Genomic DNA, 13991 nt, shown 5'->3' on the forward strand with positions numbered 1-13991 from the left:
AATATAGGAAAGTGGGCTGGGCGCGGTGGCTCACGCCTGTAATCCCAGCACTTTGGGAGGCCGAGGCGGGTGGATCACAAGGTCAAGAGATCGAGTCCATCCTGGTCAACATGGTGAACCCGTCTCTACTAAAAATACAAAAAATTAGCTGGGCACGGTGGCTCGTGCCTGTAATCCCAGCTACTCAGGAGGCTGAGGCAGGAGAATTGCCTGAACCCAGGAGGCGGAGGTTGCGGTGAGCCGAGATCGTGCCATTGCACTCCAGCCTGGGTAACAGGAGCGAAACGCCGTCTCAAAACAAACAAACAAAGAAAAACAAACAAAGAATATAGGGAAGCATGCTGGCTATGGAGTGAAAGTCCCAGTAGAAAAATTGTTCAAAACATTTATGAGTGGTCAGAAGAAGAGAGTACATGGCCCTTTAGGGCTAAAGGGACAGCAGGGTATCTACTGGGACATGGGTCAGTAGCACAGGGGAGAAAGTTTCCACTGCTTCCTGGGGTGGATAAGCAAAGGCCTCGCCTCTCTCCCCATGAGGCTTTCTTCCTGAGAAGAGTGTGTTGGCAGCAGACAATGGTTTTGCAACCACCATCTCAGCTTCTCCACAAAGCAAAGGACCAACTTCCAGATGTAAAAGAAAAAGGAGAAGCTAGAAAGAAACATCAAGGCAACCTACTCAAGCCCCCTTTAATGTACAGAGGATAAAATGCAGGCCCAGAGAGCTTAACTGACCTTCTCAAGGTCAAGCATGTAGGGAAAGGGCAGGACTAACCTGAGCTCAAGTCTTTTGGTACCCAGACCACAAAGGTGTCTTATTCCATCCTTCCTGACCTTGCCTTAAACTGATTCACTGCGGACCTGAAGAAGTAACTCATGAAAGTGGGAATTAAACTGGACATTTGACTCAAAAGTATTTTTATAAATTAGAGATTAAACAGAAAGAAACTTAATAGCGAATTTATACAGTTTATAATCAGAAGAGGAATTTGTGGCTTTCAAAAGGTAAAAAGACTTTATTTTACTTAGGATTCTAAATGTCCTCCTATTGTTAGGATTCTCCACTGACCTGAAAGTCAAATATCACCAACACTGATGTCAAACTGACTGTGCTTTGGCCTCAAACTGCCATTTCAGGTAACCTCTCACTATTGTAGGAACAAAATCAACATTTTAGCCAAGCTTCAATGCAAACTTTGGAGATATTCACATTCTTATGTTTTAATTTATGTTATTCTTTATGAAATTGACTACTATATTTAAAACATATAAAAATACATTAATCAAAATAGAATTAATGCTCTACAACTATTTGATTGTCATAGAAATCTTATTCATCTTTGCATAGGTCAGTACCAATCGTTTTGGCAATATTATAAGACAGAATAAACGGTAGGCAGCCATATCATATCAACACTAAGCATTCTTAGATGCATAAGACAGGCATTAAATAAAAAACATTAGGCCTATTATACATTAATTACGTGAATTTTTTTTTAGAACAAAAGTAATTGAAATTGCATTTTCCATAGCGGTACTTTGAAAACTCTTACCATTTCACTTATGTTTTGAAATCATTTGAGATGGATGGCACAGAAGAGGAAGAAGGAGGGCTCTTGCAACAGCAGCAATAAGGAAGCTCATATCTGCGCGGCCTGCACTCTGTCAGGCACTGCTCTAAATGCTTCACAAATATGAACTCATCTATTCCTCACCACGACCCTGTGTGCCAAGCACCACTGTCCCCATTTAGTGATGACAAAGTGGAAACCCAGAGAGGTTATGTAAATCATCCAAGGTCACACAGTTGGTTAGTGAGAGAGGCAGGATCAGACCTCAGGAGGACTGCCTCCAAAATCCGGGCCCTTTAGATGCTACAAATCTGTCCTATGCAGGATTTTATTCACAAAAACAGCTCTAGAAATCTTACTCTCTAATAAGTGTATAACAAGTGTGCAGCTATGCTGTTAGAGGTCACTTTTCCACTGGGGAGGCAACCATGTCCTGCTATGATTCCTCACCAGGTTCACACATTGTATAATATTAACAAATAACATTAAACTATAAAACCATTTATATACAAATGAGGGATTTCTTGGGGTATGATAGTAACCATAGCAACAAAGTAAGATGGGTTTGCAAAGTGAAAAGTATCCTGAGGCATTTGATGCCCTCACAAAAAGCTTTCTCTCAATTTACAAAAAGATGTAACCAGTAGCAGCAAAATCATAGTAAATTTTCATAAAAGATGGTATTACTGTCTAGATTAGCAATGGCTCATGCTAACATTTCTATCTGTAAAATAACAAGGGCTATATTCACATTCCTCACATTTACCTCTCTATAGCAGGAATCCTGAATTCACTCAAGAGTTTACAATACATTTTGACTAAGGTAACATTTTAAATAAATCATGATATGTACATAAGTTCAATGACAAAAATATGCAATTAGAATAAAGTTATAACAATATCACATGCATCCTGCGTAAGTACAAAGAGTAGAAATACGTATTTAGTATAGAGTAGAATTGTAATTATCTTTAGATATATTTGCATAAGAAACAGACATTTTTTTTGTATATCAAAACTGATTGTGAGGAACAGGCCTCACTGGAGAAACGACATGTTCAATCCTTCTATAATATCTATTGGCAAAGGAACTATAAAATTGCTTAAGTAAATAAATATTATTTAAAGACTGCCAGTAACATATATAGAATTAATAAAGAAAGAAATATTAAGTGAGGGCTCTGCTTTTGCTACAGGGGTTTCTCTAGCCTTGTTCTCTTCAATGTATATCAATGACATGGATAAATTAAAGTAGATTATTGCTTTTGAAATATTTAAATGACAGAAGAAGAATACAACATTCAGATTATTTGGTACAATGTGCTGATCTTATCAAGATGAAGTCTAATGGAAATAACTGTGCTAGAATTTCAAAAAACAACATTACAACTATGAGAACCATGGAGATTTGGTATTAACTGACAACAGTGTCCATATAGATCAATAGCTTATAACCATTCACAGAGTAAATATTATCACAGGTGTATCAAGGCTGCATTACACTCAGAATGAAAGAGCCACTAACCCACCCTCGACTATCACATCGCACCTCCAGTACAAGGCCACTGTATTTCAAGAAGGACACAGAAATGGAGGGACATTTACAAGAAAACTGCCAGGATGATGGCAGATTGCTAAAAGAATTTCATGTAAGGTGTGTGTCACACTGAGACAGGTCTAGCTCCACTTGAGAAGTTTCCTGAGGTCAGGGAAAATTTTGTCATTAATACCAAGTGTGCAGTAGGGTCAAGGTAAATGTCTGTTGTACAAATGAACAGATTTATGTATCTAAATGTGCAGGAAAAGATACTTAGGTATGACAAGACTGTGAAAATCTTCAAATAATCGAAGGAATGTACATTAAAAAATGATACAAATTATTCATCATAATAGAACTTGAACAAAACCTCCATAATAGAACCAGGACTAAAGTGTGGAAGCCAATTTTAATTCAAAAGACCACTGTGTTACTCAGGGCTGTCTAGTCCCCATCTTGGAAGGGATCAAGACATGTTGATATTGGGGAAAATAGTTTCCTAGCACAGCAGAAACCGGAGCAGAGACATCGTGGTACTGACCCAGATTCTCTCAACAAGATGCTGACTTGCTGAGGCTCTGTTTGGTCCTAGGAACCAGCGTGTAAGACCACTGCCTTAAAATGAAGCATATACATCAATAGCATAGCTCTTTCAAAATGATGATGAAAGGACAAGGAATAAAATGGTTACAGTGTCCCCCAGAGTTACACTTTCCAGATGCAGCCCTAGGCGGTGAAAAGTCCTGGCTCCTGGGACTCACTAGGGAGGGTGGAGATTCCAGCAGAGAGGCTGTGCCTGCTCCTTGCCCACAGAAGGCTACCACGCTGCTCCTTGCCCACAGAAGGCTACCACGCTGCTCCTTGCCCACAGAAGGCTACCACGCTGCTCCTTGCCCACAGAAGGCTACCACGCTGCTCCTTGCCCACAGAAGGCTACCACGCTGCTCCTTGCCCACAGAAGGCTACCACGCTGCTCCTTGCCCACAGAAGGCTACCACGCTGCTCCTTGCCCACAGAAGGCTACCACGCTGCTCCTTGCCCACAGAAGGCTACCACGCTGCTCCTTGCCCACAGAAGGCTACCACGCTGCTCCTTGCCCACAGAAGGCTACCACGCTGCTCCTTGCCCACAGAAGGCTACCACGCTGCTCCTTGCCCACAGAAGGCTACCATGCTGCTCCTTGCCCACAGAAGGCTACCATGCTGCTCCTTGCCCACAGAAGGCTACCATGCTGCTCCTTGCCCGCAGAAGGCTACCATGCTGCTCCTTGCCCACAGAAGGCTACCATGCTGCTCCCACATTTTTATACTACTGGATCATTCCATTGTAGGTCTGCAACTAGTCTCTTCCCACCGACCGATAGCACCTTGAAAGTAAAATGTTTAAAATTTCCACTAACCCTGAAATTTTGTTACTACCAAATATAGGTTTAAAATACTAAAATTAATACTAATAAGACCTATCAATTAATCCTGGCATCCCACCTATGAGGGAGATACTATCATTATTATTTCCATTTTACAGATTAATAAAAGGCAATTTAAACAAATAAAATAATTTGCCTATGGTTTCTCAGTTTGTAGCATTTGGAGTAAAACTGGAGGCTGACTCCAAAAGTCAAGGTTGAACCATGATGATCAGATATCCTTTGCACTTAAAAGCGTTAACACTAAATTAAGAGAGAGAATGAATAACAGCAGCTTTAACCAGTCAACCAAAGTAAACCTGTCTTTTAGGGAACAGAGAACAAGTCTTGATTATTAACATAAGGGAATTTGTGTAATGCCCAATGAAATAAGTTTCAATCCTATATTACATTCAGTTTTACTCACATTATCCTGTTGACAAATCATAGATTATTGGTAGCAATTATAGAAAAATGCCTCCATTGTGTTTCAAACTCACTGCCACAGGTGCAGTAGTTTAACGGTAAGATGCCTGTAGAGTATACCTGAGACAGCTCAGCTCTCACTGCATTTATTGTAAGCTTGAAGATAAATAACTCATTTTGCAGCAAATGCTTCTATCTCTTCGCCAACAATTACAATCCCTTAGTTTTTCAATATATATAAAGGGAACTCCCCTAAGAAAAACAATGAAGAAAAGTATACACAAATTTTGAAAGTCATCCTTCCTGAGGAGGTATGCATTGAAAACAGAATGGCTGATGAAATGCCTCACAGATCGAAATTCAAGATGACCACGCATAAAGATTTGATTAAAGAAAGAGTTGAAGTAACAAAAATAAAAACACCATATAACTAATACAGTCAGTATCTCAGAAATAAATGTGTATTTCTTAGCGCATCTTTATTGAAGAGTTACTGCCAAAAAAGGTCAAGGTCTTAAAAGAATACTGTTGTAATCATTGAGAAAGTTCCAGGAAATATAAGCTAATACGAAGAAACAAAAAGGAAAGTCCTGAGGTTAGCAGGACTAGTGGAACAAATCACAGTTATTTAAGAATTCTGATTATGTATTCTGCAAATTATTTCTTACATTTACAAATACTGTATTGGTAGGAGTCAAAAGATTCTGACAGTATTACTTTTTTCTTCTTCTACGGTAATATTTTCATCATAAACCTAACCCCTCCTACACATGTAAGAGAAATCGAATTTTGTATAGTAATTAACTAAATCACCTCGTTAATAACTCGGTGGGTTACCCTAGTGACCCTTTACCTTAATAGGGACTAAGAGATGGTGGTGACAATGGCATAGATGAGAGGGATTAGGTCATGAGGAGGAAGTTTTGTGCCATAAGCCCCTGAGTGTAAAATCAGGCAAAGGGCCATGCTGTCTGCTTGACACACCATTTTAGTGTCTCTGCAAAAAATACTTTCATTGCCTTTGTAAAATAATTTATATCATATATCTTCATTTATACATATACTTTATTTGTGCATAAAATTAAAAAATCTCTAGAAACCTGAATATATTTTAATGTGTGCCTTTAAATTTGCATTACACCTCAAATATATAAATGTCAAATATGTACATAGATTTTTAAAACATAAAAATATTTTTCAGGATGCCCTGTGGTCTAAATGAGATGAATGTTCACGAAGGGAAGGTAGGGTGAGGTACCAGACTCTACCAGGCCACAACATGTATCTGAACTTTGCCTGTGAAGTTTTGAATCTACAAAAACAATTTATCTATTTTCCAGATTTGTGAACTACAATTGATGAAACCTCAAGTCTGTGTTAAAAAAACAACTGAAAGATAGCTAGCATAGAAAGAGCCATGACATGGTTTAGATGGTTTTTCTACTGTTTATATTTTTAAACAACGAAGATTATAGGCAATGCTCCACAGCGTAAACAACAGTTACTCTATGTCTACTCCATTTCTATGCATTGAGAATAGAACGCACAGTCAAGATGTGTCCATGGTGGCTTTTTGCTTCATTCTCACCAATTAACAGATGATTGGGGATGACAGTAATTAGACACCTCAGCTGGAAGAAGATCATTATATCTTAATGAGATGATTAAAAACAATAAAAAGTGTATTTCTTGCAAAAACGAGCATATACTTTAAGTAGCAGTAGTACAATTTATTTTGTCCCAAGTTTATTGTGCTTTGTCAGCCCATATCACAAAAATTTCCCACCAAAATGTGACTTAAAAAATTATGCAACCTAAGCATAAAAACAATTTTTGGTGAGTCAGTTCTACATTCTGGCTTATTTATTTTGGTAATGTTTACCAGTGCTTCTCTGACAAGCTAAATTGCCACATAATACGATAAATCTTACATTGGTACATTCACATTCACCCAACATTTCAGCTATATACTCAGCAGCAAAACTGCTATGTAGTTGAAGATACAATCTCAAATTTAACGTATTCAGTTTCCATGAGGTGGACTTTTTTTAGGCCTGAACACAGACCTATGTACACACTTGGCAGGCACTCACAGATGCTGAGTGACTGGAGGGAGCACAGAGTCTCTGATGCTAGGCACAGGTCACCCTGGCCAGCTCAAAAGTCTCCTAACAACTCTTCTTCGGCTTAGGGTTTTGTTTCCCTAAAACTGATGTTTAATTGCAGGTGTCATCTGGAAAGAACAGTATTAATAGCTAACACCAGCTCTTATTCCACCATTAATTAATTATCAAATATGCTAGCACTGAGGCCCCCTTTACAGGAACTGGAAAATACGATGTAAAATCAGGACAAGAGAGAAGAGAGAAACAAAGAACGACCTGAAAAACCCTACTTGTCAGGGGACATCTGGGTAAAAAGTTGTGTTCATTCACACACACACTCTTTCAGTCACTCATTCAGAAGGCACTTACCGATCACCTATTATCCACATTGGCAGAGTATATAAATTGATATTTAATCAATGTAATCATTCTTTAGTCCTAAACCAAGAAGATGCTCTCATATTTTAATATCAGGTATTATTGCTAATTTGGAAGTAAAACGTTACCCCCTGCAATTCTATACCAGTATATTCAAAACCATAGGCTATCACCCAGGAACCTCCTAACTTAGGGTTTTTTCTTTTGAAATGTCTTGCTCTGACACCAGGCTGGAGTGCACTGGTGCAATCTGGGCTCACAGCAACCTCCAACTCCCTGGTTCAAGTGATTCTCCTGCCTCAGCCTCCTGAGTAGCCGGAATTACAGGCACACACCACCACGCCCCGCCCGCTAATTTTTTTTTTTTTTTTTGGTATTTTTAGTAGGCTGGGATGGTCTCAATCTCCTGATCTGCCCACCTTTGTCACCCAAAGTGCTGGGATCACAGGCGCGAGCCACTGCATCCGGCCTTACTTATGGCTCTTAAACCTATAGATATTAGTGTATCCAAATGTATCCTCCTTTCATTTCTGAGACACAATAGGTTTTCCTTCTTTTATTTAAGGCCCATTTCCATACATCCTCTGGACATTAGCCCTGCCCACAATGCCTTCTGAAGACTCTGCATTATCCCATAGTAGTCCATGGTAGACTATGTATTTGTCTGATAGTAAGCCCACTGGGGAAAGGAGCTTGCTTACTTTCTTCATATTTATTCCTTCACCATCTAACCCACCTAGGCTCATAATATTAAGTCAATCAATCCTTGCTGAATAAATAAATGGACTCAGCAATGTGCACAGCTTCTGCCCCATACTTGTGGTTATCACTGAAATTACCCCATTAAATGCTGTAAATAATATTTATAAAAAGAATAAAACTTACACTGCCTTTCAGTGGTAAGCATATAATTGTTGCACAATGATACTCCCCTCCATAATATAACTCACTACATAATTTTTAAACTGTAACTGTACCCTTTTTGTATTATAAAGGTGAAATGGTATATAGCCAAGCATATCTGAACAATGGTATGGCTTTTTCTTGCTATCTTCTATCAATCAATTTATTTGTACAGCACAAAATTGCTATTCCCCTGAACTGAAGCAGTAGAAAGCCTTACATAATACAACACTATTTTGATATACCTTGACATATACATTATGTAACAGCATTTTTCCTTTGCTATACTTTGCAACATAATGGAGAAATGCTCTTTTAAAGTCAGCAACATCAGCAGGAATAAGACTTTTAAATGAAGCTCCCAGGAAGATAGAATTCTCACACTTAAAAACAAAGTATTTATTCCACAAGAATAAATATTACATGTTTTCTGAAGTTGAATTGCAGTGATCAGGTAACAACTGCATTGTTAAGCAATAAGAATGACTTCTTAAAAATTATTTTTTTAGATGTGATGGCATTTTAAGTTATATTTAAAATTTCATTGACAATTGTACATAATTATGGGGTACAATGTGATATTTTGATATATGTATACATTGTAGAAAGATGAGCTCCAGCTAATTAGCATATCCATCACCTTACCCTACTTATCATTTTTTGTTAGGATATTTAAAATCTATTTTTTTGCAGTTTAGAAATATATACTACATTATTCTTATTATTATTTGAGACAGAGTCTTATTCTGTCACCCTGGCTAGAGTGCAGTGGCGCAATCTCAGCTCACTGCAGCCTCCACCTCCTGGGTTCAAGGGATTCTCCTACCTCAGCTTCCCAAGTAGCTGGGATTATAGGCGCCTGCCACCATGCCCAGATAATTTTTGTATTTTTAGTAGAGACGGGGTTTCACCATGTTGGCCACGCTGGTCTCAAACTCCTGACCTCAAGTGACCTGTCCACCTTGGCCGCCCAAAGTGCTGGGATTACAGGCATGAGTCACCGTGCCTGACTGTATAATCCATTATTAACTATTACCACCAGGCCATCCAATTTTTCCTCCTGTCTAACTAGAACTTTGTCCCATGGGAACAACATCTCCCTATTTCCTTCTACCCCAGCCTCTGCTTCTATGATTTCAGCAATTTTTGATTCCATATACAAGTGAAATTATGCAGTATTTGTCTTTCTGTACCTGGCTTATTTCACTTAGTATAATTTTTACCTGAAAAATAATTTTTTGTTATGGTCCTATGATGAAATTAAAAACCATAATAACAAAAAAGTAATAGTACTCCCAGGAGTGCTAATACTACCCAAAATTTATTGAGCACTTACTATATTCTGGCACTTTCCTACGGATTTTCAATGTATTTTTGCATTTAAAGTCAGAGCAGCCCAGTGACACAAGAACAATCATTATCAATATTTATTCTTCCCTAGGAATCTGAGGCACAGAGATTTAAAGTAATTTTCCCAGGACACAAGCTGATAAGTGGTAGACGGAGGGTTTAAACCCATGCTCTTAATGTTAAACATTATTCTTTCTTTACTGTCTTTAATATGAATAAAAATAAATTACTCTTCTATTCTTCTTTCTGTCTGAAACTAAAATCATTTTTTTAAACTGTTTGGAGCACATTTCAGAATAGGAGTGATAGAAAATCACCAGCCACTCAAATTTCAATATCTTAAGGCCAGGGTCTCATGATGTGTGTACTCACTCTTATCAATGCATGGGTAATGGTGAGCTATCTGGCAGCTGCCAAAAACCTACTACTGGTATGACTCAGAAATAAACAACTATTTTAAGCTCTACTCGGTAACTATGCTGCCAACCAGTTTCTACACTGCCTTTATAGAAAATAATGTGCTGTAGGGACCAATGACACTGTTTACAATGAATCAAATATTTTATAAATTTATACAATTTTATGGAAAGCCCGGACACATTTCTTCTTTAGAAAGGCAAGCAGAAACAAATCTATCCTGTGTTCAGGAAAGTAAAGGTTTTCTTCGTCAGTAAGCTCTGAATCTAAATAAGCCTCCGTCCAGAACGAGTTTTATTGCAGACTGATAATCCCCTGGGTTTATCATAAAAATGCTGACAGAGCTTTAGCTACAGCATAACAAATGCAAGGCTATAATGTTCTTCTGTCAGAAATTCCTATTTATTTCCAGTGTCCTAACAGATGGGCTTTACTGCCTTGAAATTCCCTCCCCCCAAAAGTTAATTGCTTGTCTATCAAAAAGATAAACATCTTGTTTTAGGCTTTGGGGATATTACATGTGGGGAGGAAAACCAATACTCTAGCAGTACATTGTGTCCGAAATGCATTCGAAGTAAGAGAGCCATTTTCTCTCAGTGCATCAGTGAGCTACCAGTAAGAACAGCTGGATGACTCCAGCGTCTTACAAAGTACAGGATTCTCTGTATAGTGGCACTAGCATCTATAATAAACTTAGGCTTTATTATGCCAATAAGTCTTGATTTACTGCCACATAAATTACTATAACTTTACAAAACAAACTTCAAAATAAGGTGAAACTCTCTTAGACTCTTGAAATAGTGCCTGAAGCAAAATGAACGTCAAGGTAAATATATCTAATACAGTATTTTTCAAACTATGAATTCTAACCCCTTCATGGGTTGCAGACATTGTTTTCTAAATAAAATAAACTAAAATAACATTGAAAATATCAGATTACATGTAATAGGAGTAACTATCATTTCATGAAACTTCTGTCAGATAAATACATGCCCAGGTGTATTGGATTGTGATTTACAATGAATTCCTTACTTTGAGGTACTGAAAAAAAAAAAAAATTGAAAAACACATTTCCTGAGCAACTCTTTCATTTGACAGGGAAGAATAAAAACTCAAGGAATTTTCCTAAGGTCAAAACTCATTAAGAACAGAGCCTGAAATAGCACCTATTTATCAATCCACTGCCCATATGTAGATGCTACTTATGACTGTACTTTCTTTGAACTCTTTTTTTAAACATATAAATCTCCTGAACTGAAATTCTATGCCTTAAATTCATATTATAATTCTACTGCTCCCCTTGGTATACTGCTAATAGTGTTAACATTACAGGGACAAATTAAATATTTAATCTGAAGGAAGATAAAATGATCATACAGAAATTTTTAATGTCTCCCTTTTTAAAGCTATATCTAGAAAATGGTGGGAAACATGAACAAAGGGGCAGGTGCAATAAAGATGTGCTCTGGTTGTCAGCACATTGACTAGAGCAGAGAGTTCCTTTAGAATAGAGACAAAATACATTTAGAAAAAAATGCATATACTACTTTAGATAATGTACAGTAGCATGTGGATCCCATTCTCCAAAGAGCTGGTTTAAAGAGAAAATATGTAGACAGCCTCTTAACTAATGAGTCATATTAAAAAACCATTATGACTTTAACACGTGCATATTGATGTCACTGCCAGATCACATGGGTAATGAACCTGACTGAATCTGGATATTTTTGTGTTCTTAGGCTATTTTACAGACAAATATAATAGTTGTATAAAAAGTAATAACACAGAAGTGTTGGTATCTATCCTTTGACTTTTTCCACTCACAAACGTGTGCACACACACACACACACCACTGCAGAGAGGCAGGCAGACTGACTAAAGCATGTTTTCAGTTTTATTCTTACTGTTCTGCTGCTTCCTTTACACTAAGCAATGTATGATGGACATCTTTCCTACAGGCTTCATTCATTCCGATGAATGCACAGTTTCCATTTTATACATATTCTACACTGCACTAATGAGGGTATCTTCTCTTTCACAATACTTTTTATAAATATATAGGCGATCTTTGCACATGCTCTAACATAGATGATACTGCAATTTTATATGCCTAAATACATATTAGACACATCAAATTAGAGCAAATACACATTATTTTTTGACTTAACTGCTTTGGCTTTGCACAGAGCATTTTTCTGGTCTTCTGTGGAAGATAAAGAATTGAAAATTTCCATTCCCTCCTTCTTTCCTATTCTACCCGCTGACTTCTGGCATTTATACTTTGCTTTTAGCTCCTCAACAGGTTATCATTTGTAACTTCAAGTAATATATCAACTGTCCTGTTGACTTGTCAACTGTAAGTCAGTATGTTTTTCAGTGAAAATGAAGAACTGCTGCATAGACACTTCATTCCAATTTCTCCACATTTTGCCATCTTCTGGTTATTGTTAAGTGTATTATTTTTTCTAACATCAAGAGAATAATTTAGTCTACAATGCTTTGTGTAAGATTTGATTCTAAAAATTAAAACCCAATGTAAGCAACATTTCTAGCATTATGACTATTGAATATTATTCATTGCAAAATGAAGTAGTGTAATTAGACCCTTAGGGAAGGGATGTTCATCCAACGCTAACGTATTGCTGCATAAAGAAGAGTCTGGAAAGCTTCAGGCCTTCATGTATTGCCTTTTTATTCCCTTTTAGCTTTCCATTTAGTTTGAGTTTTCCCTTTAATTTATAGACAGCTACCACTTTTCCTGTATATCATCTTTTCACTCATTTTTTGGGGGTGTTATCCCTCAATACATTTGCATATAGACATTCTTTTCATTTTTTTATTTTTAATAGAGACGGGGTCTTGCTATGTTGTTCAGGCTGGCCTCCAACTCCTGGTATTAAGCAATCCTTCCGCCTCAGCCTTCCAGAGTGCTGGGATGACAGGTGTGAGCCACTGTACTCAGCTACATATTCCTTATCAATCTTTGTATTCTTGATGTGCATGATTAGGAGTTGGGTATAGAATTCTGTATTTAAGTTTCTCTCAGGTCTTTGAAGACATAGCTTTGATAGCTTCTAGCATCCAGTATTGCTGATGAAAAACATAATGTTAGCCTGGTTTTCATTCCCTTGCAGACAATCTATTTTAGTGTCATTGGAAGCTTGTGGCATCTTCTTTATCTTGAGAATTTTGAAATTTCATCAAGATATCTCCACATATAGTTCACTTTGACCCATCCTGCTTCCCAGACATTTACATCTGTTTGTTGATGCCTATGGTGGATTGAACGCAGCAATGACCCCAATTTGTGCTTAGCTTTGGAAGAGCCCTTCCCGGGTTCTCTGGGTTTGGCCAAGTAACTTGCTTTGGGTCATGGGACAACACTAAAGGAAAGTAAGCAGTGACTTGAAAATACCCCTGCTTTGGAAATTGCACTCCTGCTGCTCTTAGAAATCCTCTGTCAAGACAACAAGCCAAGGTTAGCAGGGTGATGAAAGACACATGGCTCAGTTCCTCCCATCACCACAGACAACGATCACAGCCAACGGCCATGTGCTTTCACCTTCTATCAGCCAATCGCAGTCAATCTTCCACTCACCAGAGAAACATGAGCCAGTTCCGGTGAAAACAGCCACACTGCCCACATCAGGAGAGCCAACCAGCTGAATCACAGACACAGAAGCTAAATGAATGGTCTTTGTTTTTCTTTTTCTTTTTTTGTGAGATGGAGTTTCGCTCTTGTTTCCCAGGCTGGAGTGCAGTGTTGCAATCATGGCTCACCACAACTTCCCCCTCCTGGGTTCAAGCAATTCTCCTGCCTCAGCCTCCTGAGTAGCAGGGACTACAGGCACGTGCCACCATGCCCAGCTAATTTGTGTACTTTTAGTAGAAACGGTGTTTCA

The 13991-nt window shown here is 38.0% G+C and overlaps 1 protein-coding gene across 6 annotated transcripts in view; it reads right to left on the reverse strand.

Moving 5' to 3' along the window:
• Nucleotides 1-13991, reverse strand: part of PRKN (parkin RBR E3 ubiquitin protein ligase) — a 1467397-nt gene that overhangs the window by 1339558 nt on the left and 113848 nt on the right. The gene's annotated exons all lie outside the window — the stretch shown is intronic.

Source organism: Callithrix jacchus, chromosome 4 (assembly GCF_049354715.1).
Source record: "Callithrix jacchus isolate 240 chromosome 4, calJac240_pri, whole genome shotgun sequence".
Classification (NCBI taxonomy): Eukaryota; Metazoa; Chordata; class Mammalia; order Primates; family Cebidae; genus Callithrix; species Callithrix jacchus.